This window comes from Propithecus coquereli, unplaced genomic scaffold, assembly GCF_000956105.1.
Source record: "Propithecus coquereli isolate 6110/MARCELLA unplaced genomic scaffold, Pcoq_1.0 Scaffold19, whole genome shotgun sequence".
NCBI lineage: Eukaryota > Metazoa > Chordata > Mammalia > Primates > Indriidae > Propithecus > Propithecus coquereli.
The window spans coordinates 6,821,092-6,827,091 of NW_012143856.1; the positions used below are offsets into that span (position 1 = coordinate 6,821,092).

At 39.1% G+C, this 6,000-nt stretch overlaps 1 pseudogene; it reads left to right on the forward strand.

Annotated features, from left to right (window-relative positions):
• Window positions 1–1,104, forward strand: part of LOC105809104 — a 61,461-nt pseudogene extending 60,357 nt beyond the window's left edge.
• Window positions 1,105–6,000: the final 4,896 nt, after the last annotated feature.

A 6,000-nucleotide genomic window follows, 5' to 3' on the forward strand; every position in this document is an offset into this window, starting at 1 on the left:
GTTTTGAAGGCATTTCTGTAGTATACACACACACACACACACACACACACACACACACACACACACACACTCCTGTTGTGTACTGCCTGGAGCAGGTCCAAGCAGCTGCTGTGGCGGGTGGAATAAGACAGCTGAAGTTGCCTTTCTGTTTTATTGAACAGTTGGTGGTGGAAGAAGACATGTTGGCAATGATGCAGGTAAGGAATGCAGTTTCTCCTGCCAGCCTTTCTCCTGAAAATAGTGGCAGTAACACCTACTATGCTCCACTTGAACTTTGTGAAAATGGCAAATACAAAGGGGAACCCACAAAGCTTGGGCCAGGTCTAAGCCGAGGTAAATGAGCTACCCGGGATGCAAAATTTAAGGTGGCACTTGCTATGAGGTGCTGATCCTGCACTTGCATAACCTTGAGAGTCAGTGCCATCTTAAGTTTCGTGCCTTGGTTATCTCACCCTAGTCCCTGATGACTTTGCTGTGCACCTTTTTGTGTCTCTGTATTATAAGCCACCTATGAACAGGCATAAATCAAGTGACAAGAAAATCCAATTGAGGTAGCAAGTGTAGTTATCTTCCGTTTGGTGCATCTGGGAGGTATTTGATAAGGCACTGAGCACAGATAGAGTTGAGAGTTCTGAGTATTAGGAGTCTACTAGGTTAATTAACCTAGCTTGCTTTAAAAGACATTTTATTTACACACTAGCATATCCCCATGAACAAAAGAGAAATGTCTAACCTGATAAAACCATATAGTCTACCTCTTATTGGTTCTTTGTCCTGGATATGTCCTCAACTTATCCCAACGAGGCTACTTGTTTTATGTAATTAACTTAATCACTAGTTGAAGAGAATTCTCTTTCTCCATCTGCAACTACTGAGAGATATGCTGTCAGTAATGTATGTCTATGTTTACAGTTACTTGTGTTCAGAATCACACAAAGATTAATGAAGTTCTTTCTACCCCTAGAAATCTTTAAAAAATACTTGCCCTAGCTACTTATTCTCCTGAAATTATGTCTCTGTGTTTGTGCAGAATTCCAGGATCCTCCCTGTGAATGTCTTATTCTGCTCTGGATTTTGGCAGAACAGCTTCCAGATTATTTGTAACCTGAGCAACTCCTCCGCTGCATAAAAATAATTATACTCCCTCTTCCTTCCTGCTTTTCACTACAGAAAGCCCTTGCTACTTGCCCTTTAACTGGGTTCTTAGCATTTAGCCATTTCATGTTCATTGCTACGTAGACTTTCCATTCTGCATGCAGCTCTTCTTGGTCAAAATTCCATGAGAAATGAGTGAGACAGTCACAAAAGTAAAAGATGGAAGAATTCTCTCTCTCACTTATGTTTCTGACCATGGGATTCTAAAGTCCTGTTCAATGTCCTTAGAGCTAAGTTAGCTCCCAACCTATGGATTAATTATTTATTTATAAGACGAACTCTTTCCTGTGTCCCTTTTCCCCCGGTGCACTTGCATTGGCTGCTCTGATTCAGAACCCCTAAGGTAGGGGCCACAACCTCAAATGCTTTGAGTACAGTCAGAATGTATAAATTAATAAAGCTGAAAGGTGAAAGAGGGTAGACCCATAGTAAACTGGGAGTGTGGATCCTCTCTAGAGGTTTTGCATGAACCCCAAGTTCAAATCCAGATAGACAAGGGAGTAAACATAATTCAAAGATATAAAATAAAAATGCCATATAAATATGGCATGCATACATGTTTGTATGTATGCATGTGTGTTCTGACTGTTCTTCTTGGAAGGGGGCTTTGTTTATGTGAAAGTATTATTATACTTCACAAAATTTTCATGCATAACATAAATCTCTTAATAAAGGCAAGTAAAAATGAAAATTTGGGGCCAGAAAGAAACATTTTTGCAGTTGATCTAGACGTCCATGCTGGAGGTAAGCTAAATATAAGCTAGCAGTGTTCCCAGGGAGAGAGAAGCAGCAGAACTCTCGATTTCTAGGAGAAACAAAATGCTAAAAATAAACTTCCAGCGGTAAGCCTGGAGGAAGATTTAATGGCAGTGTAAGAGTCTCGCTCCTGATTTCAGGGGAGATCAATGAGCAAACATCTTCTCCCTCAATTAATGGTTGCAGCATTTCAAACTGGAAAAAATTCCAGAGTAAACAAAGGCAACACTGAGGTAGTACTAAGACCAAATAAACGGCGATTCTTCTGTATCTGTACCTTTCCACATTAATTCTTAAATAAGTTTATGTGAATCACTTGAAATCTTAAACTATGAAAGCAAACACCATAAAATCATTGTTGAAAGCCCCATACATTTCATTAATTTTAAAAGGTAAAATTCAAAACTGAAGTGTCTTGAAATCAATCTTCTAAATGAAAAACAATCAATCCTTCATTCTGATATTTCCCAATACGATATTTTCTGGTATTATTTATGAAAATACTAGGTAGTATACAAACTTAAATGAACAAGAACCAAAAGTGTAATTTCAGATATTAATATCAATGTAGCAAAAAGATATGATTGACTGAATATTAACCATAATTAAATTATCTTTAGGGCTATGTCTGAATTTATATTCTTCAATTAAAATTGTACCTACCTTTAACATGGACATGAGAATAAAAATAGAAAACGATGCAGAAGAATTTGTTTTATAGTGCCATATACCTTTGTAAAACAAACAAACACAGTTGTTCTCACGATGTTGCTTGAAAAACAACTCTTTTTCCAAAAGGTGATTTAATTCTTGGTAAATAATTAAAGTGGTCTGGAGCCACCTTGTGGTAGTTACTTGTAATTACATGTAATTTTTAAAACAATGATTTAACTATATTTAAGAATAAATAAAAGGTGTTTTATAGCTGTGAAATGATCTAATTTCTTCCAGAAAGTTAACTTTCCAAGTGAAAAAAACATATTTATGTGGCAGAAGTGCTAAACAAAAATATATTTGTAATGGAAAGTAATAACAACAATGATAGTAATAATAATTTATTCAGGGCTTCCTGTGTGCCAGGCACTGGGCTGTAAGTCTTGGGTGCATTCACTTAGTAGATGGGGCTGTGGGGGGACTCCAGAGGAAATTGAGATAGAATAATTCAATTTATTGCTCAAAGCCACACAGATTTAGTAAGGGGTAGGGTGGGATTTGAATGTCACATCTAAATCCAGAACCTTAGTCACTACTACAATTTTAAAAATGTTTAGTATATACCAGGCATCATGTTAAGTACTTTATATTTGTTATATAGTCATGACAACATTTTTATGAGATAAATATTATTACGTCGATTATGGAAATGAAGATATACAGAAAGAATATATAACCTGCACAAAGTTACTTGGCCACAACTGACAAAGCTGGAATTTGAACTTAGGAATATTTAATTCTAAACACCATACTCTCATTTATACTATCCTATGTCCCTCACATCAACTTTAACCACACATCATGATGCCCAATAAATATACATTTATTCATTCATTCACTCACTCTTGATAACACGCATGCACTTACACATACCCCCCGACACATACACTCAGAAGGGGTTGGAGCAGAAAGAGGAAGATATTAAGACAGACTGTTGGATCTGAGGCTCAAGAGTCCATCTGACGGGGTCTAGGAAGAATTTGTTTTCCTCAAGATTGGCAAATCTGTTTAATACGGCTTTAAACTAATTATGAGGGAAGATTGAGAAAAAAAAAACTCCATATATTTATATAAATCTGGCTATTATGGAGGGTACTCTAAGTCTCAGTTTCACTTACACACTCACACATACACACACACACACTCACACACACACACCCTGGGTCTTAGTGAATATCTTCCTTTAGCTAGAATATGTGCTCTTCTTGTCTCAATTAATTCTATTCCTTTCCAAGAATCAACCTAGACATCGGTTTGCTGAGAAGCTTCCCTGGCCTCCATCCTTAATCTAAGTGCCTCCTGTGGCTTCCACAACACCCTGCATTCTGCCTTTCTTACACGTGGCACACTTCATGGTGATTGTGCTTTCCACGCTCCACGGGTCTCCATGCTGGTTCCTCTGTCAGTGGACCTCTAGCATTCAATAAAAACTTGTTGTCAAATGAATTAAGATCCCCACAGAAATCACAATCTAGGTCACAAAAATAAAAGCAATAAGTACCATAGATGTAAGGTAGAAGCCTGAACAGGGTAAAGTGGATGCAAAAAAGGGGCCAGAGGCAATTTTTTCTGGGGAAGAAGAGGGTTAAAAAGGTTTTTCTCCAAGAGGTGATATTTGATCCATGGGGGGTCAGATGGAAAGGACAGATGGATCATCCTAAGGAATGAGATATAGCCCTCAAATATTTTTTTTTTTTTTTGAGACAGAGTCTCACTCTGTTGCCCCGGCTAGAATGCGGTGGCATCAGCCTAGCTCACAGCAACCTCAAACTCCTGGGCTCAAACGATCCTCCTGCCTCAGCCTCCTGGATAGCTGGGACTACAGGCATACACCACCATGTCAGCTGATTTTTTATATATAATTTTTAGTTGTCCAGCTAATTTCTTTCTATTTTTTTAGTAGAGACGGGGTCTCGCTCTTGCTCAGGCTGGTCTCGAACTCCTGAGCTCAAAGGATCCGCCCACCTCGGCCTCCCAGAGTGCTAGGATTACAGGCATGAGCCACCGCACCCTACCCCTCAAATATTAATGTAAAGGAAAAATAAATCAAGGAAATTTGTGAAAATGCAGATTCCTGGGCCAAATGACCAGGCATTAGATTTCAGTAGAACCCTGGAGTCAACATTTCCAAGAAACTTCTCTGCTGATTCCAATGCAGACGGTTTTCAGATCATGTTTTAAAGAAACTGGAAGGCATGACAAAGCATGATGTGTTTGAGGCCAGGCAAGAAGTTTGCTGGGGCTGGAGATTTGTGATTCAGGGGAAGAGTGTTGAAAGGTATGGCTTGGAAGTCAGTCGAGACCACATACTGAAGAGCATTGTGGGTCATGCCAAGGAATTTAAATTTTATTCTCCAGTGCTATGGAACTGTTAATGATTTATAAGTGGGAAAGTGATATGATCAGATATTATTTGGTTTCACTACAAAGTACGGAATTCATGAGAGGCTGAAGATGGTACCCCCACCAAACATCCCCCCGATGCATTGCCTCAATGGACACGAGTGAGGTTTTGCAAAGCCCTCCAAGTTCCCAGACCTATTCTTGCCTCCATAAATTTTCTATGATGATCTTTTCAGCTTGTGTTTTCATGTCAGTGATAACTTAGATGAATGTAATCTCTCCTCAACTCATTTCATTGACTGCTTCATAGCCAATATTACTACAAGATTCTAGTGACTGTTCTCATCTGTGCTTCTCTCTGCCCCATGCCTGGTGGACCAGCAAGGCAGTTTAGTGCAGCGGAAAAGAGCATGGGCCCTAGTTTCAGGCTGTATAGATTTAAATCCCAGTTGTCGCTAACTAGCTGTGGGACCTTAGGCAAGTCATATTCCTCTTGTGCCTCAGTTTCCTCTTCTATAAAATGGGAAAATAGCAGTGCCTAGCCTTTAGGGGCATTGTAAGAATTAGATGTGTTAACACTGCAAACGTAAAGTGTTGGAACAGTGCGTGGTACAGAGTAAGGACTGTATAGGTGTTTTCTTAAATTTCAATAGATTTAGGGGTACAAGTATTTTTTGCTTTAACTGTTTTTAGTGTTGCTTTATTTTAGAAGCCTCTCCTAAGCTGTGGGGCTTTGTTTTACTGCCACAGTTGCACTTACCTCAGCAACTGTCTGACATAGCCACCAACCACTTCCAAAATATGAGAACTATGTTGGAATGGCCTCCTGACACGGGCTTACTTGAGAAATTACTTTATTACTACATCCCTGCTATAGGAGGAAGCCTTAAAGTCATACCAGACTTTGTAGCTCAGATTCTCAGCAGAAAGTGTGTATGTCTCTATCTTGACCTTGCTTACATGACTAATTCCCCAGTGTCATTGCTCTGAGCTGGGGAGAGCAGGGAGCTGTTAGGGAACCAAATTTTATTA